Raw genomic sequence first — 26,404 nt, forward strand, 5'->3', positions numbered from 1 at the left:
TGTGTTTAATTTTCAAAACAAGCCAATTCATTAGTTACGATTGCCCCCATTTTATATATGAGAAAAATTGATTAAACTATTGCCTCTTAAATTTTGTAAATGAGATTAAAAACTAAGATCAAAAGCTTTGAAATGTTAGATGAAGAAATAAAAGATAGTTTCTTGAACAAGGCAGCTACTCAAAGTGTTGCCTGTGTTTGGTTTTGCCAAAACATATTTGATCATCACTTTATCGCTAATGGCTTCTTTTAAGAATCAGTGTTGAATGATTAATAAATTCTTTTTTTTTTTTTTTTTTTTTTTTTTTTTTAGCAGAGAATAGTTATTACTAGGTTACTTTTCATTAATTTCTGCCTGGTATTAAACTCAGGCATCTTCAGTTTGCATTGTAGCTTCATTTTCATGCTATAATCTTTACACATGCCTTAAGATTGAATTATTAGAAAACTAGACTGTGATGATATCCTGCTAGTAATCCCAAATAATAAAGTACCTTGGAATAGATTCAACATGTACCAAAAATGCTGAACTCCATAGTTGGTTGTATTTCAGTAATCTTCAGAATCATTCTTTATATATGGCGATAGCAATTTTTTTCAAAATGTATTTTTCACTTTATAAGAAACAACATAAAAGTACATATTCATAGAATAAAATAAAAAGGGTTGCATTTCTGTTCATTCATATCTGTAAGTATGGAGTAGTTGAAAGATTGAAAAGGTTAAGTGATGTTCTCACAGATTCACTATGATGTGTAAGATAAAAGAGAACCATTAAATCGTATATCTTATTTATGGGGAATCAGAGGTGGGCCCTATGGATTGTCAAATACTGTGTGAAATATAACGGAGTCTAGGAATGCATTTTTGCTAATCATTCTATTGTTCGTCTGAACCTCAGCAGCAAGGTAGCTTGCTCAATAGTGGCTCAGTGGTTGATCTGTTTTCATGGCATTTGGGGGACTGTTTTCATAATTAATGTTTAAATTATGCTAATAAGTGGTTCATGCATTCTCTTTAGAGAAGGCACTCAGTCACATGACACAGAGCCCTGGCAGCATGCCTAGCCTAGGAAAGTTCATAGAACGTCAAAAGCGTTGAAGAACCTGGAGGGAGACAGAAAATACAAGTCTGCTCTTGTGCTTAAGTAATAAAAATGAAGACACTTTGTGGCCAGTTTTCTCAAGTTGACCTGTTGGATGTTTGGACTGCTGGATAGGAAGGGATGTAGTCTTTGGATTAGGGACCCGATTTCCACAGTGGCTTTGGGCAAAGCCATGAAGTACAGTTTCTGAGGAATAAATACAGAGAAAACTATATCTTGCAAGCATAGTCATCAAGTGTCATCACCAAGAGAATTAAAGGTATAGTGACCAGGAAAGGGTTTCTGCTGCTGATGAACTGCCTGTGTCCGGGGGCATTTTGAAATGAAGAAATAAGAAGCCCCAGTAGAAAAAGGGTAAATAGCTTCTCTAGCTTAGAAACAAATAACACTTTCAGAAGTACAAACATAGGAACCAGAGCAAATAGTGTAGATTACAACCCTAAAGTAGAGAAATGGTTAATATTCTTTATCATAGGGATTCTTAATCTGAGATTCATGTGGGCATAGGGAAGAAAGGGGAAGTTTTCTCAAACCTCCTGATGTTATTGGCAAACTTGGTCATGTATGTTTATTTTAATGGGGAGAGAGTGCTTTTATCAGATTTCTCCAAGATCTCCGGATCTATTAAGCCAAAAGGTTTAAGAAAGATTAATAAACAGTGACCTAGTCACATCTTCAAGTAGACACTAAAAAATGTGTTTATGTCTCTTAAACTGTAAGATGGATGAAACATTACTTTGCAGGTACATTTGAACTACAGCTTTATTGCTTCAAATAGTTTTGAGTAAATTAGAGTTCTTTGTAAAACAGAAACTCACACCGATGCCCACTTCATTGAGCCATTATAGTTTAGTAGATGAGGAATATAAATGTAATTATGAAACACCTCACAGACTGCCTGGCATTTAGTAGGTGCTCAATAAATGTTATTTCCAAGGCAGGATTTGAGAGTTGTTATGATATTTATGATTTACTTTAAAATACTTCTGCAAAAAATCAAGTGACTTGTATTATATATGTAGGAACTTAGTTTGAGTCACATGCTCTACACTGTCCTAATCAGAAATTCAATTTTCACAGGTGACCAGGTGATATCTTTTCAGAAGGTCTACAATCTAAAATGTGTATACTGCAAGTGCTTCCGTCATATTTATTTTGGATTAGCACCAGATGGTGGAATGAAAGCTAGAAATGAACTTTCATTGGTGGAATTTGTGGTCCAATAATTAGCATCACCTAAGCTTTCGCTAGTGAAATGAATAATATTCTTGGCATGGAGAATGGATAGAATCTTTTAGAGACAGTCCCCACACTTCTATAAGTCTAAGAATCTAGCAGGTCCTGTGTAGCCAGAACCCTCAAGTTGGTCCCTACAGCTCTACCCTGTATCTTACTATTCAAATCCTACTTCTAGAATATTAATCCACCTACTTCTAGTGAGTCTCTTGTTCAAGGGATGCTACCATCCCTTACGAGGACAGGGAATTAGGTTTTCATTGAATTTACAGACTAGGTTATGCAAACTGTTCTGTGTCTGCATGCTAGTAAAAATATATTTAGTAAATGTCAGTGTATTTGGGGGACTTTGGTCAGAAACTTGCTCTTCCTGAAGAGGCTGCAGTTGTATATGTGGCTATAATTATATACCAAAAAGGTCAAAAGAGAGGTGACCAAATTGGCTTAGGTTAGTTTGTAATAAATGTCCTTAGAGTAGAGCCTTCGGTGTGAACAAGTAGGTAAACCCCAGTCCATGCATTAATGAAAAAAAAAAAGGTAAAAACAGGTCCACTGGGCAGATATGACAAACAAGAAGGATGCAGCTGAGATCAGAAGAGGTAAAAGGCCCCAAATGCAGGCAAACAGGAGTCAGAAGGACTGAGGAATTTGAAAAAAAAAAATGCAGATTCCATATGATCTAGCAATCTCATGTCTAAACATTTATCCAAGAGAAATGAAAGCATTCAGTCAAAGACTTGTATATAAATTCATAGCAGCTTTATTCATAATAGTCCCCAAGTTGGAAAAAACCCAAATGGCCATCTGTGGGTGAATGGACAAGCAAATAGTGGAACATACATAAATGAAATACTACTCAGTAACGAAAAGAACAAAATGTGGTAATCTGATGTATTATTTGCCCAAATATTACCATGTATTTGTATGTTATCAACTTTGTTGCTTTGTCAGCAGCATGGAGTAGAAGAATTATTGTAAGGAATGCGCACCACAGAGGAAGAACAGAACTGGTAGGGATTTCAGGCACAAATGCAAGTCAGTGGAGAACATAGTTTTAATAGGGGCCCCTGGCTGGCACAGTTGGTGGAGCATGTGACTCTTGACCTCAGGGCCATGTGTTCAAACCCCATGTTGGGTATGGAGCCTACTTAAAAAAAAGAAGAAGAAGAGGAAGAAGGAAGAGGGGGAGGGGGAAGGGGGAGGGGAGAGGAGGGGGAGGGGGAGAAAAGAAAATAGTTTTAGTTTGGAGGGCATTCTGAACATTCTCTAAGCAAACTACAGAAGATTTCTACTCCATCAGAGAAAATTGTCGATTTTGGACATGTAAATGAGGTATTTGGATTCCTCTGGATACCACTCCCTCAAAAATTTAAAACGTAGCAATGTTTATAATTTTTTCACTAGTTTCTTTCCCTTTTGAAAATGACACCTAGCTTCTTTCTCCTTTGAAAGTGATTAATGCAAAATCATTAAATGATAAAAGCTGCTGTTTCAGATTTTAGCATGGGAATGGAATTTCCTTTGTAAACTCTAGTTTACTGTGCCTAAAATCAGGAAAAAAATGGAATGGAGAAAGGTCCTCTTTAGAGATCTGTTATGGAATCTCTAAACTTGTATGAACCATTTGTGTACATATCGAAGTCTATTGGGAGAAATTCTACACTTAAGACCAAAAACATAGTCCTATGGCATTTGGAAGATGAAATTTATAAGCAGGCTGGTAATCAGTGGGAAGGTGTTTAATTTAGGATTTAGTCAGAGGATGGTTGAAGCCAAGACTTTAAAAGAAAGCAGTTTGTTTCTTTATGTACAGGTCTTTAGGTCAATAAATGATTATTACATATATAACTAATTCCCAGTTGAAATGAGCAGAAGAGTTTTCTTCACCAATAGTTATTGGTGAACTTCTCAGTGAGCTGGTTCTAAGTTTAACTTGTATTCTCCTAGTGAAAATTAACTGTAACTGTATTGTCTTCTGAATTCCTCCCTTTCTGAAGGATAGGAAGGGGTGGCACAAGATTGTCAAAGGGAAGAATCTCTAGCAATAAAATCAGAAGCTTTTAATATAATACAAAGAAGATAAAATTAATAAGCCGAACTTTGTTTACAGGTATGGTCTCTGCCCCATCCTCTGGAATAGAGATGTGTACAGAGCCCTCTGTTAACTGCTAGGCAATTTTAAATCAGTTTCTTTCCTATAATGCATTCACAGAAACTGTTATAATATTTAGTGTTTTGTTCTCTCACCCAACTTCCTAATGTGAGTGCCATGACACAAAATGGGTGGAGGGGGGCAGAAATCAGGCATTGGAAGCAATCAAATAGGCAGGCTTGGGGTGCCTGGGTGTCTCAGTTGCTTAAGCACCCAACTCTTGGTTTAAGGTCAGGTTATGATCTCAGGATAATGAGATTAAGCCCTGCCTTAGGCTCTGTGCTGGGCATGGAGCCTCCTTGAGATTCTCTCTCTCCCTCTTCCTGTACCCCTCTCCCCACCATTTCCACTCATGTGTTCTCTCTCTCTCTCTATCCCTTTAAAAACAAAACAAGGGGCACCTGGGTGGCACAGCGGTTAAAGCGTCTGCCTTCGGCTCAGGGCGTGATCCCGGCGTTCCGGGTTCGAGCCCCACGTCAGGCTCCTCCGCTATGAGCCTGCTTCTTCCTCTCCCACTCCCCCTGCTTGTGTTCCCTCTCTCGCTGGCTGTCTCTATCTCTGTCAAATAAATAAATAAAAAATCTTTAAAAAAAAAAATAAAAATAAATAAAAAATAAAAACAAAACAAAACAAAACAAAAGAATAGGCAGGCATGCTTGGACTGTCAGGAAACATTAGGAACACATCAGGTAACATTAAGGCAACTGTCTCTATAAAAACTAGTGCTGTCTTAAAACAATAAAAAGACAATTCACAAACTGGGAGAAGATATTTGCAAAACACATATCTGATAAAGGACTTACATTGATAGTATACAAAGAACTTTTAAAACTCAACAATAAGAAAACAAAAAACTTGGTTTCTAAAACATGGGTTAAAGATCTGTGTAAATGCCTCACCAAAGAAGATATAGAGATGAAGGAAAAAAAGGATATGGGGCGCCTGGGTGGCTCAGTCGTTAAGTGTCTGCCTTTGGCTCAGGGCGTGATCCCGGAGTTCTGGGATCGAGCCCCACATCAGTCTCCTCCACTGGGAGCCTGCTTCTTCCTCTCCCACTCCACCTGCTTGTGTTCCCTCTCTCACTGGCTGTCTTTCTCTGTCAAATAAATAAATAAAATCTTTAAAAAAAAAAAAAAGGAAAGAAAAAAAGGATATGAAAGATGGTCAACATTATATGTCATTAGGAAATTTAAATTAAAACAGCAATGAATGCCATTATATGCCTGTTACAATGGCTAAAATCCAAAACACTGACAACACCAAATGCTGACAAAGATGTGGAGCAACGGGAACTCTCATTCGTTGCCGGTGGAAATGTAGAATGGCAGAGCCATTTTAGAAGACAGTTTGGCAGTTTTTTACAAATGTAAGCTTGCTATATGATCTAGCAACCATATCCCTATGTATTTACCAAAATGAGTTGTAAACTTATATCCACACAAAAACTTGCACATGAATGTTTATAGTGACTTCAATCATTATTGCCAAAAATTGGAAATGACCAATAGGAATGTCCTTCAGGTAAATGGGCAAACACATTCTGGTAGATATATACAATGGACTATTATTCACTGTAATAAAATAAATATATATTTTATATTTAAATATAAATATTTGTAATAGTGATAAACATAAATGAGCTATCAAGACAGGAAAATACATGGGTAAATCTTTAACGTATATTGCTAAAAGAAAGAAGCCAGTCTAAAATGGTTACATGCTGTATGATTCCAACTGGAAATGATTTCCATTCTGGAAAAGACAAAACTATGGATACAGTAAATAGATCAGTGGTTGCCAAGGGTATAGGGGTAAGGCAAGAGGGATGACTAGAAGGAGCACAGAACATTTTTAAGGTGGCGAAGTTATTCTGTATGATATGATAATGGTGGACTCATGGTGTTATGAATTTGTCAAAACCCATAGCATGTGCAACATCAAGAGTTATCCTAATGTAAACTGTGACACTCAGTTAATAATACTGTATCACTATTGGTTCATCAATTACAGCAAACGTGCCAAGTTAATGTAAGATGTATATGTGTGTTGGGAGGGAAGGGTATATGGGAACTCTCTGTACTCTCTAGGTAAGTTTTCTGTAAATCTAAAACTGCTCTAAAATAGCCTATTAAAATAAAAAAAAAAAACAATAACAAAATTAGGCTTTCTAGGCTATTAGTTCCTCTAATTAATTAGAGAAAAACCTTTAACCTTTCCTTCCTGGCTTTCAGAGGTCATAACATCTGCTGACATTTATTATTCATTCAACAACTGCCTACTGAGAGCCAATAGCGCCAAGCACTGTTTTAGATCCTGGAGATACAACAGTGAACAAAATGAATCAAGCAGCTGCCCCTTTGGAGCTTACACTTTGTGGGGAAAGACAAATACATAAAAACATAATCATTAGAATAATTTCAGAGAGTGACAATCAATATGAAGGAAATTTTAAAATAAAAGCATAGTAATGGAATAGATCGTGATGGAGTAGGAGTTAGGGGAATCAGCTTTAGGTAGGGTAATCCTGGGTGGCCTCCCTGAGACGGTGTCTTTTTAACTGAGCCCTGAATGTTGAGGAGACACTACGGGGAAAGGTACATTAGGCAGGAGAAACAGGAAGTTTAAAGTCCCCAAGTGAAAACGTATTTGGAACGACTGAAGCTTCAAAAAGATAATCCATGTCACCAGGCATAGAGAATGAAGTAATAAGTGGCAGAAAATGAGGTTGGAGCAATGGAGGCACTGGATCCTACTGATACTTGTTTCCTTTTGTTCAGGGAAATTTCCAGAAGATAAAAGTTGTTCCCAGATTCCTTCCAGATGACTTTTTGAACTCAGCATATGTGTACCAGTCATCTGGATGAAGTCTCATTGTCCATTCTATATAGTTAGCTGGCACCTACCTTACACCTGCAGAAGTAATGCAGGAAGAAGTAGCAACTACCACCAATAAGACTGCACCACATTTTTAAAAAAGATTTTGTTTATTTGAGAGAGAACACGCATGAGTGGGGTTGGTGGGGGGCAGAAGGAGAGGGACAAGCAGACTCCCCACTGATCAGGGAACCTGACATGGGGCTTGATCCCAGGACCCAGAGATCATGACCCAAGATGAAGGTAGACGTTTAACCAACTGAGCCACCCCGGTGCCCCAAAACTGCACCATATTTTGCCTAATATTCTGTAACTAAATATTTTGTTCAGAAACATGAAAAGTTTCAAACATGATGAAAATAACAAAATGGATATCAAAATACTCATAGCCCAGATTTATTGGAAGTTAACAATCGGCCATTTTGCTTCACAGCTTTCTTTGTTTTCGCTTGTTTTTTAAATAAGGTATTAAGGAATACAATTAAAGCCTAGGCTCCCATCCCTTTCCCCTGCCCTTCACTCCTGAGGTAGTTACTGTTCTGAAGTTGGTACTATTTCTGGACATATTTTAGCCATTTTCTATAAAATATATTTTTACCCATAAACAATAGACAGTATTTCTTCAGGTATCTTTTTTATGACCCCTCTATGGACTATATCTTGATTCTTTTTGACAGGATGCCACTGAATAGCTTTCAAAAAAAAAATCAGTCTAAAAGAACTGGAGATCACACCCTCATTTATGGAGTGGAGCATACTAGGGAATGACACAGCCACCATGAAGTAGGTTCAGGTAAGAAGTATCTGCTCTGATAATTGGCAAGCAATGAAGGAAAGATCTTTCTAGAAAATACGGATATAGGGAACTAGCACTGAAACATATTGACAAATAACAGTTGACTGAGGTTCATTTTATTCATTCATTTTACCAAGATTTATTGAACTATGTGTCCCCTGCGAACACACAAGTGATTAGGACAAACCCCTTGCCTACAAGGTGTGTAAGTATGGTCCCAGGTTGAACTAGAATGCTATTCTCCTCTGGAAGTAAAGAAGTAAAAAATTTAAAAATATTTAAGTTTTGTGAAGGCAGACAATGAATCCTTGGTGGTGGTTTCCACGATATATGTTGAACCAAGAATCAGAATCCACTTTAGGAAAATGGAGGCAAATGCTGGGAAAATCATGACATGAAATGTATGTCCTCTCACTTCCTCAGTGGCATCATGGCATCGTTTTGACGTTTCTTACCTTCCTTTATCTTATGCTATTTCCTTCATCGCTAACTTTCAAAGATATTTGCTCCATGTATTTTTAAGATTCACGTAAGTATTATCATACCTCATATATATTTTTGTAACTTGCTATTTTCCCCTCAAAATTGTTTGAGCTGTTTCTAGGTTAATTTAAGTAAATAAGATTAATGATTTTAAATCATGTATGTTGATGTATGTTGTTTCATATTAAGAATAAACCACAGTTTACATATTCATTTTCCTTCTGATAAGCAGTTTAACTATTTGCAAGAATGCTGCAATGAAAATCCCTATACACTTTTCTGTCTAGCCATCTGAAAGAGTTTCTCAAAGGTGTATACCTGAATATGGACTTGCTCGGTCATCAGGCATGCACATGTTTGATTTTATCAGGTGAAGCAGAAACTTCTAGTTTCCAACCCCAAAACTCATTCTTCCTTGATTTTCAGTTGGACACATGGACGTATGAAGAGACATTTCCCACCCTCCCTTGCTAAGTATGATGATTTAACTAAAATTTGGCCAATAATGTGTAAGTGGAAATGGCCTATGGCAGCTTTCAGTGTATTACCTTAAAAGACACTGGCATATATCATTTGCCCTTTCTTTTGCTTTGTTCCTTTCCTGTCTACTGTCATCAGGAGTATAGATGTGATGACTAGAGGTGAGGTGACTGTGAGCACAGGGGCCCCACTGCAGGAAAGTCAGAACCAAAAGGAGCTTGTGGGTACCCTTCTGGAGCCATTTTACTAGCAACAAACTTTATTCCTTGAGAGTTTGTAAGAAAAATCTGAATTTCTTTCTTGTATAATCCCCTATTGTCTTCAGTTTTCTGTCACAGCTAGCCAGGTATAATCCTAACAAATGCACTAATACTCTACCCTAGTTTCCACTGGTTGTACCATTTAATTACCACCCCCCCCACAAGCCGCAAAAGAGCTTGTAATTATAATACCTTATTTTATAACTGTTCAAAGCATTTTATAACTACATCTCACCTTTACCCTCCCATGTCATGTGGGAAAGTAAAACAAGTGCATTAGGTCTCCACTCAGTAGTGCGGAGTGTTAGAACCTAGGAAGTTCAATGACTTGACCAAGGTCTCTGGTAGGGTGGTATCAAGGATAAATATAATGTCTCACAGACAGATACTGTGCTCCTGTGGGGCTACCTGAAGAGAGATTCTTTTGAAAGTGTTCTAGTTATGCTGACAGACGTTACCTATTCTACTCCCAGCTAATTCCCGTAACATTGTGATAAAAGTCTATCGTTAGCTGTCCTATTGCGAAGCCAGAGTATATTGAGTCACAGCTTAGAATGTGCATTTTGGGCATTGGCTTGGACTGGGGACAGTGAGTCCAACTCAAGAAGCTAATTGGTTTACAGAGATGGAAGGATAAAGTATACGTTCGTCAAAGAACACTAGTCAATTGCCTGGTCTCTTGGCACTGTCTGCCAGCCAATTTTCAGACTGATATTGGCATTGAATCCGAAACAGTCACGGATCTCCCTGCACAGCTGGAGAGCATTGGGCTAAATGAGCAGAATTTGAAAAGGAAGAAGAAACTGAGACCTACTTCTATTTAAAACATATTTTTTGCCCTTTTTTTGCTAATATGGGAATGACTTCCAGAAAATGGAGTGGTGTCAGAACCATCCAAGCTGCTGGGCAGGGTGGGAGAGGATGTGCTGGAGTCACTCTTGAGGACAGAAGTAAGTTTCCCAGGAAATGTCCAGAAGTGCTTGTTGCCTGGGACTTGAAATGGCCTGAAGATGTGTTTCTGGCTGTTGTGTCCCTAACGGGGTTTTGTAAGCACATCAGAGTACACACATGCATTATAGGGAACTTTGGGGTTTGGTTGATGTCAAGTCAAAGGGATCATGAGTTCCTATCTCCTCCAAGAAGATGTTGGCCACCATCAATTTCTTTGTCACCTCTGATGTCAGGGTGCAAGGGACCTTGAGTAGAGAAGCATATTTGTTATAGATATACAGAAAGAAGAGGAAAGAAAGATGAGAGACAGACAACTCTGTATACTTTGGCTTCCTATGAATTGAACCCTAAATCAGGTAATTCTAAATATATTCTCTTTAAAAATTTCCCCTCTGCCAAATGTGTCTTCAGCTATTATGGGAAATTAAACTGCCAAATTTTAAATCTATTTTCAACACCACTGAAAATTATAAATAGAGAAGAATTACCTATAAATCAAGCTCACTGTGCTACAGGATACAATCCAGTTCATATATGCCCAATAAATGCCAGCGGATTTTCCAAACCAGAAGTTAACTGTCTGTGCTCGATGTGGGAGGGCAACATACATACTTAATAAAATTTAAAATCCAGGCCTCAGGGCTCAACAAATTCAGTTCCTGCTACTGAATTTCTCCTTGAAAATAACATAGTGCATTGAAAATGGAAAGTCTAAGGAACTGGAATTTCTACTGAAATGAGACAGAGGCTCTGCTGCATTTAATCAACTGACATGAGACACTTGGCTCTGGCTGAACCATAAAGGCTCTGTTTGTATCAGATTCTGCCTCCTACTGATGGGGAGGACTGATGATAGAGTGCCATGTGGACAGTGTTGTGAGCAGATCATTATGCAGTGGGAAGACTATACTGGATAGGGATTCTGGACACCTAGTTTCTAGCTCCCGTGTTGCCTCTAACTAGTTCTGAAGTCTTGGGTGATCTTTTCGCCTCAGTCTCCATTCTTGTAAAATAGGAAAATGGAAGATACTCTTTAATATCTAGTCTAGCTTTAGTGGTCTGCGATTATCTCACAATGTACTCCACCGATTGGGATTGCTTCTGATGAGAACAGAATATAACAATGTGGTGAAAACTTCCAGTGCTTAACCATATCCAATTCTCTCCTTTCTGGATCCATTACATAGGTAGGGACATGTGACTCCTTCAGATCGATAGGCGGTAGATATGATGTCTGCCTGGGTCAAAGATTGGAAGAGCAATGTGAGTTTTTCATTGTCTCTGTTCCCCTGCCACGGCAACCCTGCAAGGGAAATGCTGAAATAGTAGAGCCACAAGGTGGAAATGATCTGATCACGGATAGTGGAAGAGAGTTGCCCTAGAGAGTCATTAAACTTGCAAAGAACTCGGGAGAGCAAGACATACAAGAGACTTTGAGGTTTTTAATTGCCATGTTGTCTGGTCTGTACACAACATATCATTGCCTCAGACCCAGGTGACACACCCAGCATGACCCATTTTCACCCATGTAGCCGATGACTAGTTGTCTGCAGACAAGAGAATACACGTCCCTGTCTATACCATTAAAAGCAGGCACAAAGAAGAAGTATGAAGCTAGAGATATTTGTAACACATAGCAATCGCTCAACAAATGCTTGTTTTATGAAAGAATAATAGGCAGTTCCCCCTCCTGTGTGTGTGGTGGGAGAAGTGGGTGTGGAGGAGGATGAACTCGTTGAGAGCATCTCTGTATCCTGATCACTGTAGCACATGGTAGCGCTCAAGAAGTGTTTGTTGAATTCAGATGAATTGAGTGAACACTTAGTATGGTGAAGCATATGGCTGACTTTGAAACTGACAATATAGAAATGAATATTGGTCCCATTCCTTACTCATAGCCTCCACTTTAAAAATAGAAAATATCTAAAATCTATACATGTGGAGGATTGTCATTCACACATTCATTCATTCAGTAAATATTTATTGAGTGCCTGCATTACTCAAAGCACCGTGTTCAGCATCGATGATATAGAACTGGAAAAGTCCTCATGAAGTTTATATTGTGGGGTGTCAGGGCTAAATGATGATAGGAAGAAGGGGGTGAGAGACACTAATTATTTAAATAACATTGTGATAAGTATCACCACGGAGAATTACAGGGTGCCTTGAGAGCCGATGATGGGGGGCCCGACCTAGGCTGGTGGTCAGGAAAGGTGTCTAGTTTTAACCCAAGTCATGGTTCCTGCTATGATAATTTGATAACTAAAAGACTTGCTGAATTTTTCAGCCCACATGTGGAATCTTGTGACTGTGGCTCGGCTTACAGACCCAGTAGTTGCCAAAGTGAAAGCAAGGCAGATGTTTTTCCAGCATTTGCCTTGCTTTCACTTTGCTTGAATTTCGATGCGGCAGCATTAGTCAAACACACTAAATATTGCAGGACTCTGGGAAACGGAGGCAAGTGGGGAAGGGATTCTATCCTTCTTTGCAATAGGATTTGCCTGTGGTTTTGACACTGTGTAACCCAGAGTCCCTCTTTATGAAGGAGAGACTATTAATTCATGGATGAGGAAGCTGAGAATGGAGGGGTAGGCAACTTGCCCAAAGTTGCACAGTTAAGAAGTGCCAGAGGGAGAATTTGAACTCAATCAATCTGGCTCTCAGTGAAGACATTTAACCCCTACTTTACACTGCATTGCCTCTCCCAAGACTGCATTTTGTAAGAGCAGAGCCATCTTACTAGGACATCAAGTTCTGAGGTTAGCATGTAACTGAAAATCACTGTTAGCAAAATTACCCTGGAAGATTTTTTTTTTTTAAAGATGTTATTTATTTATTCGACAGAGATAGAGACAGCCAGTGAGAGAGGGAACACAAGCAGGGGGAGTGGGAGAGGAAGAAGCAGGCTCCCAGTGGAGGAGCCTGATGTGGGGCTCGATCCCAGAACGCTGGGATCACGCCCTGAGCCGAAGGCAGACGCTTAACCGCTGTGCCACCCAGGCGCCCCTACCCTGGAAGAGTCTTAAAAAGATCTCTCAATAAATCCAATGTGGAATTTTTTTCTCCCAGCTTGGAGCAGATTATTGCTCACTTGATCGGATACCTGAAAAAGTAATTGATCATGTTTTGGGGCCATGTTGCTAGAAGGGTATATATCTTCAGACTTGAGAGTCACCTGCAACTTGGTAAGGTGATCACTTAAGGAGGCACAGTGACGCAGAGGCTGACCAAGGGCACATGTCCTCATCTACTTTATTTCCTTTTTCTAAGCCTACACAATTGAATCCTAGCAGGCTAAGTCTACTTTGGATATAATGACACCATATTTTGATTTGTTACATTTTTTTAAAGATTTTATTTATTTATTTGATAGAGAGAGAGAATGAGAGAGCACAAGCAGGGGGAGTGTCAGAGGGAGAAGCAGGCTCCTCACTGAGCAGGGAGCCCAAAGCGGGACTCGGTCCCAGACCTGAGCCAAAGGCAGACGCTTAACCAACTGAGCCATCCAGGTGCCCCCATTTGTTACATTTCTTAAGTAACAGAGTCCTTTTATAGGCAATATCTATCTTCCTTTCTCCTCTACCAAAAAAAGTCTAATAGAAATTTTAGGGAACTCGGGGAGTGAGAAAGGAAGATTCTTTGCAAATCATACCACTTACATTAGTATTTCTGAAAGGATGGTTGGGACACTGCATTTTTAAAGTAAGCTTCCAAAGTGATTCTTAAAAGTCATCTATGTGTCTATCCCACCCTAGTAGAGAGGAGAACAGCAGGTCACCCTAGCCAGTAGGTGAACAGTGGAGTCTGCCTTTCATTTAGCATTTCCTGCAGTGCTATGTCCTGATGCTCTATCTGTGACCCCCGGTGCGTGCTTCCTGAGTGTCAGATCCAATGGATCTCAGCGGAGTAAGTAGGTCACTCACCCAGGGCCAGAGAACTCTCCCGAGTTAAGCTCACACCACAAGTAGAGCAAGGCACTCGAGTAGCCCAATATCACTACAAGCAAGAGTCACATCTGTTAACTATAACAGTATCAGTCTGAGTTCATGGCTGCAAGTATCAAAAGTGACTCTATTTTGAGCCCAAAGGGAATTTCCTGATTATTCAGAGCGCTCCGGGCCTACCAAATCAGTGGAGATCTGGAGGATCGGGCTGAAAAGCAGCAGGAATAGAGAAACTCTGGAGGACTGAAGTAAGGACTCCACGGCAGATTCCGTCTGGTGTGCCTCATTATAACCCTTCAAATTCACCTCGCAGGAAAGTGTGGGTGTCTGAGCAGCTGAGGCTGAATCGGGCACTTCCCGAGGCGGGAAGGGGTTGGCCCTCACCCCTTAGCTCATATAGAAAATGGGGGGCAGCTCCCAACACAGCTCCCCAAAGGGAGGCATTAAGTGGGGTTGGCAGCTGGGCCGCCCAAAATGAGAAAGGCAAATACTCACAGGCTGGCGTGGGGGCAGCCTCCTCCCTACAGGATGTGTTGGGCATCTCCCTTGGGTGGTAGCACCACTACCTGTGTTCATCTCATTTTGTATTTAAGAAAGAAGAGCTTCCAGGGGAATATTATTGTGATGAATACTGGGACCCTTTCACACAAAGCAAAACGAAGTTCTTTATCTTTCTCCGCATATCGGCCAAGTGCTTTTATCTGCTAGGGAAAATAATAAAGAAACCAACTAAGGAGTTTGAAACTGTCAGGAGTATGGCATGGCTTAAAGAAAGGACTTGTTTTTTTTCATTTGTTTTTCTCTGCTAAGGGCTTCTACGTGCCTGAGCTCACTTACCACTTGTTATTCATTTATTTATTTGGGTGCAGCTTAGGATCCAGTTGTTGAACCCTTGCTTTCTTGCAGCAGCTATTACACAGTTTCTTACTTATCGCTCCTTGTCCTGCTCGCTGTGCCTCAGCTCTAGGTTTTGCTGGAGCTTGACTAACCTACCTCTTCAGGCTGGTAATAATCTCACCTGATTGTTAATTTGTAACTTTGGAGAAACTATCTGAACCATCCTACTGGGAATTACTCAACCCCATGGTGTCCTGGGGATATTTACATTGCAGTTGTTAGTTTCCTGTAACTGGAGGAACCCACTGGACTGGAGGACGGGAGACAGGGTGGAAATATATCCTTATACATAGGTAAAGATACTAAGAGAGAAAACAATCAGAAATGTGTCAGTGTTTACTGAGATAAGCAGCAAAATGTTCCCGTAATGCTGACTCAGATCCATTCTGGAAATAGTAGAGGTATGCATTATAAATAAATGCCAACTATTATTTAGAGGTTAAAAAAAAAGACAATCAACTTACAGTGTTTGAAAGAAAAAAATGATACTGTTATGGCAAAGGAAACTGAGGCAGAAAGATAGTTTTTGATTTGGAGTAGATGCCATACTGGACGGCAGCTCTCCGAAACCAGACATAGAGCCAGTGAAAGAGGTCCAGCCAGGATTCCCATGGTAGACCCTTCCGCACACGCTTGCAGCCATACCTGAATATGAGGCACAGCATGCCACCTTTTGAACTTCATTACCACTTACTCCCCCAAATTGAAGGCATATTTGAAATGCTAAGCAATTTACCCTGTATATCAAAGATTACTATCTTACTCAAACTATATGTGCCAAAAATATTGACACATGACCCAACGATGCAAACAACCTATTACTTACTTTCTACCTGACATGTAACCCTTTTGCTTAGCTAAAAATTTCCCTCCAAATCATTCTAATGATTGTCCTCCTGACTCCTCACGCATGAGAGGAAGAGTAGTCACAATCCCATTTTCTATTTTTCCAAGTCAAATTCTTAGCAAATTTATTCTAGATTCAAAAAATAATTGCTATTTTCTTTCTATCTCTTCTCAGGGGGGAAAAAAACCTTCAAGGGCTGCCATGCCTTCCTCTTATGGTGTAGCTGGGAAATGTGCAACTCAGGGCTGCTAATGCATGGAATAAATGGACAGTCTTGCTAACTCCTATTATCATCATTGTGTCTAGAGTCTATGTCAGTTCAAAACTAAAATGTCCTCCTTTGCATCCATAGTACTTTAAATATCCCAACAGTATCTGCATTTATATAATGCCCATCTGCAAGATATCAAATCGTCTTGACAAATGTTCCATATTTCCAACTTTGTGTGTGTGTGTGTGTGGCTGAGAAAACTGAGAGGTTACACAAGACAAACATTTTTGGGTTATATGCCCATCCAAAACTTGCAGTCTTCACTGATAGTAAGGGTCATGTAACTTGGAGAAAACACAGGCAAAAATGAATCCACATAGATCAGAAATGATTAGTCAGCTCCATTTTCTTTTCTACCACACTATTTTACATTATTCATTTTAAATGCAAGAGACTGGAAAAAATTGACTTCTTTTTAATGAGGTTTGATTTATTCAACCTTGTGTTATTAGTGAAAATAGGATACCTTGTTAGTTGGAAAATACATTTAAAATAATGCACTGTTTTGAATAAATTATCGGGTTGATGAGTATATAATGATAATATTGATATTACTTTACATTTGCACAGAATGTTGGCAGTTTACAAAGCACATTCAGATGCACCACTTTGCTCAATTCTCATAATTCTCTGGGCATTATTGTTCATATTTTATAGAGAGGACCCTAAGGCTCAGGGGGGTTTGATGACCAATAATAAGTGAAAAGCTAGGGTTCGGTCTCTTTGGGTTTGTGCCTCCAAACCTTTTTCAGAAGTCAGGTTTACCAAAGATAACCAGACAAAAAGATGGCCTTCATTGTCTCTTACCTGCGCTTTTTCAATGGCCTCTAATCTACTCTCTCAGGAACAATCTTCCCTACTACTCTTGGTCTTCCCAGAAGCAATTCAAATCACGATTCTTTCCTAACAGAACTCTCTTGGAGCTCCTTTGCCTGGAAGTTACATTTTGAGCTCTTATATTGTCATCCAGTGTCCTTCACAATGGGACCTAAATGTAGCCTCATTGTAGTTCTTCAGTCCCTTGTCCCTTTCACATGGCCTACGTTCCATCCAACCTCATGATCCCTTCAACATGCTATGCTGTTCTATAGCTCGTGTCTTTGTACCTGTTTTTTAAATTTCTCCCTAGAATACCTTTTCTTTATTCTTCACCTAGCAAATTTCTACCTATGACCTGGGAACCAGCTGAGACAACCTCCTGTACGAAGCCTTTCCTCGCCACTTAGGACGCGTACACACATTTTGTTATCGTCAATACCAAATGAAGTTGAAATCATGGGAATGAGCTTCCTAAGGGTATGGGCAAGTTGATCTGTACTCCCTAGGACCTAGCACAGTGTCTGGCATTCAATAACTAGTTATAGAATTAATAAATAAAATATCCATTATCTCTTCAACTGCAGTGAAAATACCTGCATGTAGTAGACATTAAAAAAATATCATAGCAATTTTACTGCTGTATATGTTTCCAAAATAATTGAAAACAGGTTCTCAAGGAGATATGTGCACCTCCAGATTCTTAGCAGTATTATTCACAATCGCCAAAATGTGGAAGTGACCCAAATAAATGGATAAATGGATAAACAAAATGTGGGCTAGACCCACAAGGAAATATTATTCAGCCTTAAGAAGGAAGGATTTTCTGACATGCTACTACATGGATGAACCTTGAAGACATGTGCTAAGTGGAATAACCCAGTCACAAAAAGAAAATACTGTATGATTCCACTTACATGAGGTATCTAGAATAGTCAAATTTACGGAAACAGAAAGTAGAATGGTGGTGGCCAGGAACTGAGGGGAGAGAAAAATGGGAGGTTGTTTAATGGGTATAGAGTTTCTTTCAGTTTTACAAGATGAAAAAGTTCTGGAGGTTGGTCGCACAGCAGGGTAAACGTGTTTACCACAACTGAACTGTACACTTAACAATGGTGAAGATATTCAATATTTTTTAAGTAAAAAGAAAACTCTTTGAGTGACATGCCCTTGTTAGTTAAAGAAATGAATGAACTAAATAAATTATTTTGAATATTGCAGTGTGTGTATGTGGGTGGCACAGATAAAAAGATAGGATGGAACAAAAAATAAAAGACAAACAAAATATTTCTACTCTCAAGAGCTTGCTTTCAGGCTGGAGAGAGAGAAATCAGACATATAAAGTGATGATATATTTTCCAAACGATAAATCCCCATAAAATTAGTTTAATCACTATTGGAGTCCCAAGATTGACTAAAGAGTTTAGAGTTGAATTGGATTAATCTTGGAGCTCTTCCTGGAGGAGGTAGGTGTATAGCTTGCTTTTGAAGAAGTAGGGGATGGGTGATATAGAGATTGAAATGGATGAGCTGTTTGTGAGGGAGATATACTTGCTTTATAGGAATTAATTTATTAAGTTCTACAACAGCTATGTCAAGAAAGTACTGTTTATAATCTCTCTTTTAAGCAAACTGAGGCACAGGGAGGCGAGGTAGCTTACCCAAAGAGAATGCGTAGTAAGGGGCAGAGTAAGGTTTTAAACCCATGCCACCTGGCTCCAGCTTCCATGCAATTATTCAGTAAGCTATGGTTTGCTCTGCTCTCTGCTTGATTCCTTTATGAAGTGGTTCCCAGTGTCTCATTTCTATATACCCTTCCTAAGGTGCAATGGTTTTTAACAGTTTCCGGACCGCAACATATTACCATAGGAGAGCTTGGAATCCAGCTGACTGAATGTTCACAAAGGACCTGATGAAATAAAATAGTTTAAGAACAATATGAGAAATTCAGTTTAGAGAGACAATTTTTCTGACATGGGTCAGTCCCTTTGACACAGGATTGAGGTTAGGGAATCTACTCTCTGGAGGGACGGTCCCACTGTCACAGTTTAGCCCCTCAACTCTATAGCTCCACGGACGTTCTTCCCATCTGGTGCTCTTGTGGGCTAGCATTTCAGGAAAGTGCCTCTGCATCTCGCACAGTATCTTCACATGTATCCGGCTGCAGACTGTTATCGACATCACCAGCTTTCATCAGAATTTGCATGTTTCACCCCAGGATTGCAGCACATGTGTTACATTATTTTCAAAAGAAAATCAGATACGGGTAATAGGGACTGGGTGTATATGAATGGAGCGAGAGGGGTGGTCAGGAAAAGCCAACTCTTCCATATTAAATCATATATATTAATATTTAATGCTGAGAAAGACATCATAGTTAGGATGCTGCTTACAGAAAAAGGCACTGCATTAATCCATAGTAAATTATCTGAGGTAGAGTCAAATACTAGAAGAACAAGGTGGTGATAATTTAATCTTTATTCTGACACAAACCGCCAAACTGGGAAGTGCTTTACCATGTTCAGACTTCTTTTTTTTTTCTTATTTAACATTAAAAAAGCATGTAATTCAGTAATATTTCATAAAGTATTTTATCTTTTTTTAGATTTTATTTATTTATTTTAGAGAGAGAGACAGCATGAGTTGGGGGGGCAGAGGGAGAGAGAGAGAAAATCTCAAGCAAAGTTCACCCCGAGCACAGATCCCATCATGGGGCTCGATCCCAGAACCCCAAGATCATGACCTGAGCAGAAACTAAGACTTGGATGCTTAACCAACTGTGCCACCCAGGTGCCCCCATATTTTGTTAAATATCTTAAAATTATATTCAAGTGATCAGGTCATAAATACATGTTGATAAAAAGTGAGAAACAAGAGTACACATTTTTCCAGGTTTCAAAGTGAAGGGAATCTCTTACTAGTTAGAAATCATTTAGATTCAGAAAAGTATAGACATAGGAAAAAAAAAAAAAAGAGAGAGAGAAAAGAAAACCATTCAAGTTTCTCCAAAGCCCTTTTGGACAGCAGACCACTGACAAAATATTTTGTTTTATTTATTGTAAATGAATTAAAGACATGTGGGTTGTGTTTTCCTCAGAATCAGTGGCAGCTTAAAATGTAAGAGAAAATAACTTTTAGCAAATCCTATTTGGTATTTTGCTAACCCTGAACCATTTTTGCTAAAGGTTCACTTTTGTGATTGAGTTTAGAATAGAATACAGAAATACAAAAAGAATGCATTGGGTTTTTAAGCTGAACGTGTTTTGAAATCAATGACAATTTAAGGTTCTTCTATAAACAGGTGGATTCATGCCCAAAGTAATGAATAGCTTCATTGTCTCTTGGTCTTAGATCTGAGTGTGCTAGAAAATTTCAAATTTTGCCTTATAAAATGAAAAGACCTGATATATGCTTCAGGAAACACTCTTCTCTAACAGAATCTGAATTTCAGGGCTCTGCCTTTGATTCTGATCTGTCTACCAGTTGTGTCACTTGTGTCTTCTTCATGGAATCAGCAAACAGCAAGTAGTCTGGGGAGCCATGTGTGTGTAATTGGTAGACTCAGCCCTGCTCTATTAAGATTACTGTGACTGCCCTAACTCAAATTCTCCTCTACTACAGGTTAGGACAATGTTGTTATTAATAACTTTTTTACATTTAATTGATTTTCTTTTTTTTAAATAGCAGAACTTTTTCTTTTTGGACTTCATTAGGTCTATTAAATGTGATTTAGAGAGATGAATTCTAAACCCATCATTGTGGCAGACCAATGGATACCCTTTAATTATCTTGAGCTATGTCTACCAATGCCGTAGCAGCTAGTTAAGTTGGGGTGTGGGGAGTACCTAAGAAGGATCAGGTATACTGGTCATTTGGTATCAGATATAGCGACTTGATCAAGAGACTCCCTTTGTATATATCACCTGCCCACTTCCCCCAGTGTATATACCTGTATGCATATATCAGCCAAACAAAATCAAAGCCTTCTCATGTTTTAATAATATTGTTGTCATGAAGATATCACTTCAGGATAGGATATCTTAGAAGAGTAAAAATTTCTTCGTGTCTGCAATATTCCATTAATGGTTGGTTCTATTCATGGTGACTACATCAGTTATTACTATTCCCCAGAAGTGGTAAAACAATTTTCTAATATTCCCTTAGAATTCTAAGATCAAACACTCTAGAGATGGCTTTCAATTTCATCTCTGAAACTTAGAATAGTAAAAGCAATAACAAAAACAAAGGGCATTAGTCAACGTTTAAAGCCGCAATGTCAACTCCTAGGATTTTCAGATATACCTCAGAAAAACTGCAAATTCTGTAAAAGGATGTCTAAGCTATGGATAAGAGGATGAAGTTAGGTATGTTAGTGAGACTGGAAAAATATAGGAAGATTCCAGAATTTCATCCTCATCTTTCTGCTCATTTCCTTACTTGCTTAAGAAGTAAAAAAGAGGGGCGCCTGGGTGGCACAACGGTTAAGCGTCTGCCTTCAGCTCAGGGCGTGATCCCGGCGTTATGGGATCGAGCCCCGCATCAGGCTCCCTGTTCTGCTGGGAACCTGCTTCTCCCTCTCCCACTCCCCCTGCTTGTGTACCCTCTCTTGCTGGCTGTCTCTCTCTCTGTCAAATAAATAAAATCTTAAAAAAAAAAAAAAGAAGTAAAAAAGAAATACCTACCATTCTGGCTGTGTAAATAAACAAGAACTACTTTGTCTGAAGTCTTGTGAGTCTAAAAGTTTTGACCAATCTATGTTTACACTATTTCACGTAAACTCCTTCCTTTATGTATAAGCAACCTGCACCCCAGTGCTCCAATGGGCACAGCCATCCACACATCTGTAGTCAGCCCTGCATGTCATTTATTCATCTGGTTTCTGCCTGTCAGAACAAAATCCAGCAGAATTAGACCTAAAGACAAACTCAACTGTATAGACACATACAGGTTCAAAGTGAAACTTATTATTAGATGAGTAGGAAACTAGCTATACGATGAAATTTTAGGATACTCTAGGGCGTGATGGAAAACAAAGGGGTTTCTGGCCTTTTGCTACTGTCTTGTTTGAACATTAAAGTTAGCACTGTTCTTTGTAATACTTTTCTTAATGGAAGTTTTATGTATTGGGGTAGAACTAATAGTCATAGGCATACAGGGTACTGGAGAAGCTTTATGTAGGGAGATAATTGGGTGACTGGAGTAGGAGAAGGAACAAGTACCAAATTCTTAATTTATAGGCCAGTGATAGCCTTGATTTTGCTTTTTGTACTTATGTGTTTCAGGAAACATGGTTTGAACCATAGCATTTAGATTTTTTTTTTTTTTTTTTTTTTTTAGTAGGCTCCACTCCCAGCATGGAGCCCAATGTGGGGCCTGAACTCATGACCCTGAGATCAAGACTGGAGCTGAGATCAAGAGTCAGACGCTCAACCGACTGAGCCATGCAAGCGTCAGATTTCTGTATTGAAATGGGAAAGGAAGGAAAGGACAGGTAGAGGAGGATTGTAAGTGAGCATGGGCTATGAGCTAGCATGTCCCTCACATGATCTCATTTAATTACTCAAACAAGCTTGTGAAGCAGGGATGAATGACCTCCATTGTTCAATGGAGAAATGAAACACCTTATCCAAAGTCACATAGCTAGTAAGTAGAAGTATAGAATCTGAACCCAGATCTCTAAGCATAAAAATACTTTCATGCTTCTTCACAAGACCTATGCTATAATTTACTTATATTCTATATGTAGATTTAAAAAAAGGTTCCATTGTATCACTGATATTTCGCATAGGAACAATTCCTTTTTGACTTTTTAGACCCTGCCAGGACATACGTATTCATACTATTCTGCATTAGAAATGTCTAAAAAAAACCCTGTGTGTGTGTGTGTGTGTGTGTGTGTGTGTGTGAGATTATAATGGATTCTTTTGTGTCTTCTTTCCTGATGAATGCCAAAATACAAAGAGGTGGTATGAACATGTTTGAACTTTACCACTAGACTTTTATTATAAGTAAACACGAACTTTTGTTTTCAAGAGGAAATAATATATTCCAGAAAGGGGATTTTTTTTTTCTTTCTTTTTTTTTTCTTTCCCTTAAACGGCATCCTTCTAGTCTAAAGAGGCTTTTAAATTGGGTACCAGAATGTATTGTAGAAATAGAGATAGTCAAGAAGTTACTAAAATTGCCACATTGTAAAGCAGACTTTGATTTTGTGTATATATTCCTATGGGAAACTGAGAACACATCTTAAGCCCCATTTCTTTTACTGTAGCTTTTAAAATTAGGGAATTGGTTTGGAAAACAAACCCAGAAGTCCCCACCATGCTCTCTCAAGCTCTTGCCTCGATGATCCCCTCACTCGGCCATCTCCCAGCCCTTGCTCCAAAGACCCAAGTTAGGAGTCCTTTCAAATGTGAGGTGGGAGAATGAACAGAATCACCTTCTTAAATATCATTTCTCAAACCCGTGAAACCAGCTTTTTTCTTTATCTAAGGGGCTTCATCCACCACTATACATAATAGGGAGTTGACACTTTGATTTCAAGAAATCCACCACTCAGAGGACTTTTCCTAGCGCAGTTCAGGCAGTAGAGCTCGGGCTAATGTGTCTGATGATCTCATCTGCCTGGAGAGAGGAATAGCAGGCATAAGAGAATGCTACTCCCATTATGTTAAATTGTCATTATAAAAGCACTAAGTGCCAGACAGCTTACATACATCTCTTGGTATGTTTCAAAGACAAAACAGTATATGCAGAATCAAATGCAGGGAAACCATTAAGTAAAACATCCCCTTTATCTGATAACATTTTCTGTTGGACTGCTGGCAACTCCTCTCTGTAGAGAAGACAGGAGGCTGGGAGCAAGGTCTTTCTGCTTTGCAGTTTCTCAAAGGATTAAGAATAAAAGATGTGGTCCCCCGCAAAATTCTCCTGAAGTATTGAACATTCAGAGGCATATGTGTGCCAAGTGAGAGGCCGTAAAAATTAAAGATGATTCGGCGATACTGGGGGGTTATATGTGGATATGTTGAAATTCCTTTTGACAACCTCTTGATTTCTCCACCAATGATAACCTTAACACTGCATGACTTTTCAGAGATTTGGATTTAGCTGACTTCTAGGCTGTCCTCTTATATAATTTCTCTTACTCTGTTACCCTTCATCTGCCTTTCAGTAGTTCCCTCCCTAATGTCCTTTGCTGTGGCTTTTCTTAGGTGGGGCATTTTAAGTCTGAAGTTTCTCTGCTGCTTACACCTGAACGTCTCTCCATGAAAGCCCCGTCATATACAGTTAAGCGAACTACATTGGCAGTTCATTAGAACATGGCTTTTATGGAAGTTCTGACACCCTCTTGGTCTGTCATAGTTATTCAGAGAGCGAATGAAACAACCAATTATCACACACTGATAGTATAGAGTGAGGCTGTGTTTCAACCACACTGACCTTGTTTGGGGAACATGTGAAATCGGGGGCATGTAGGTCACTTCTGGAATACAAGGAAAGATGGAATAATCACCAATGTTGGGAAAAGGAGAGTCACCGGGAGAAGTCGAGATTGAGTTTAGATTGGTACAGTAACTACTCTAGGTAGGAGGAATTAATTAATAATAGTTAATATTATTAATATTCCCTTTTAATACAGGGAAATGCTGAGAAGCCACACAGATTAGATATAGTAGGGTAATTCAGAAATTAGCGAGAACACAAAGTCACTATCACTCTTAAGCTGGACTGCTGAAGAGAAATTGGATCCCAGGGGCCACATTCACAAGCGCAAACCGCTTCAGGTATGCCTGATGGTAGCTGGAACCAGTAAGACAGGGATATCTGGCCTGATCTGGAATCACAGAGGAGGCCCAGTTGCTATCATACCTGTCACCTAACAGAGAGGGAGGGAGACAGAGACAGAGAGAGAGACACAGAGAAATACATGGATTTTGTTTCCCTTTTACGCACCCTCCTACTTCCTTCTAGTGCCTTCTATTAGCTGAACCTAGCTGGAAGTTGGTACGTGGGACTGGAAAAAGGAATTCTCTGGGATACAGCCAGAGTGAGGGAAGGTGGGGAATGGATCTAAGGGCAGACAGGGAAATGACTGTATCAGATAGGTAAATGGTGAAGGCACAGGGAATTAGAAGCCAAGATCAGGAACTCAGTAATCCAACACTAATTCAGATGTGTGATCTGACTCTTCAGACTGATAGTTCCATCACGTATGGGACAACTTTAAACAGTATCCATCTATGGGTTTATTGTATCTTAGTTTTTTCAAGGTACTGCCTGGGTTCTAAACACATGATTTCGATATTTGATGTGTATTTTCTGCCTGAAAAATGAGGTAATTACTTCTGTACAATTTGCCTTTGTAATTCTAAGTAGTTTTTCAAGATGGAACTCCTAGATACCAAGTTCTCATCGATATAGTACTTGGGGCATTTGGTTGGAGTTGACAGACATCTAGTCAATGGAAGTCCCTTTATTCTTTTTAACCAAAATTAACTTTCTATTTATGTGATATGAACTAATTTAGAATATGTATTAAGATGATCACACTGAGGAGTTAACCCTTTCATTTCTAGGCTTCTTCCTATGTTAGCGAATGAAACGTGCTCAAACTGGAGAGCAATAACCTATCTTTCTATACACTTTGAATTTGCATTCCTCTGATATGGAAAGACGATTCTTAAATTGGCGTTTGTTCAAGTGTACCCCACAGACTTACATTTGAATCTGCTGAGTCAGAACCTGTGAAAAAGGGGACTGGAGAGGCCGGCTAAGTAGTTCTTACGTAACCTGAGAAACTCTGGCTCAAATCAACCTTCCTTGTCGCTGGCACTGACTAATAGATTAATTACACTTAATCAGCTATCACACATCTTACAGAGCAGAATCATTACGATCTTTACCCTTGTGTATTACGTCTCTGTGCAGAGGGAGAGAGAGCCTAAGGGCCAAGTGTTCTTATGCAGAAAGACCAGCGGGATCTATCTCATATCTTTTATACTTATCTCCTCTGTCATTTTTGTACATATTAAAATCAATATCACATATCTGAATTAAGGTGAATATGCTAATTTCATCATCTGCCAATTTCAGTCTTTCTTACTAGGATGTCTTAGATACGTTTCTCATATTTCTTTAAGTAAATAAGGAATTTTGATGATGTCATGAATCCTCATGATTAGGAAAGAAAGACACATCATTTCACTTGATTCTCTCAATGGCAAGTTACAGAAAACCCAACTGAAAATGGCTTATACAAACACATTGTTATCTTTGCTATCTAATAATAA

The sequence above is a fragment of the Ursus maritimus genome, unplaced genomic scaffold (assembly GCF_017311325.1).
Source record: "Ursus maritimus isolate PB19 unplaced genomic scaffold, ASM1731132v1 scaffold_35, whole genome shotgun sequence".
Lineage (NCBI taxonomy): Eukaryota > Metazoa > Chordata > Mammalia > Carnivora > Ursidae > Ursus > Ursus maritimus.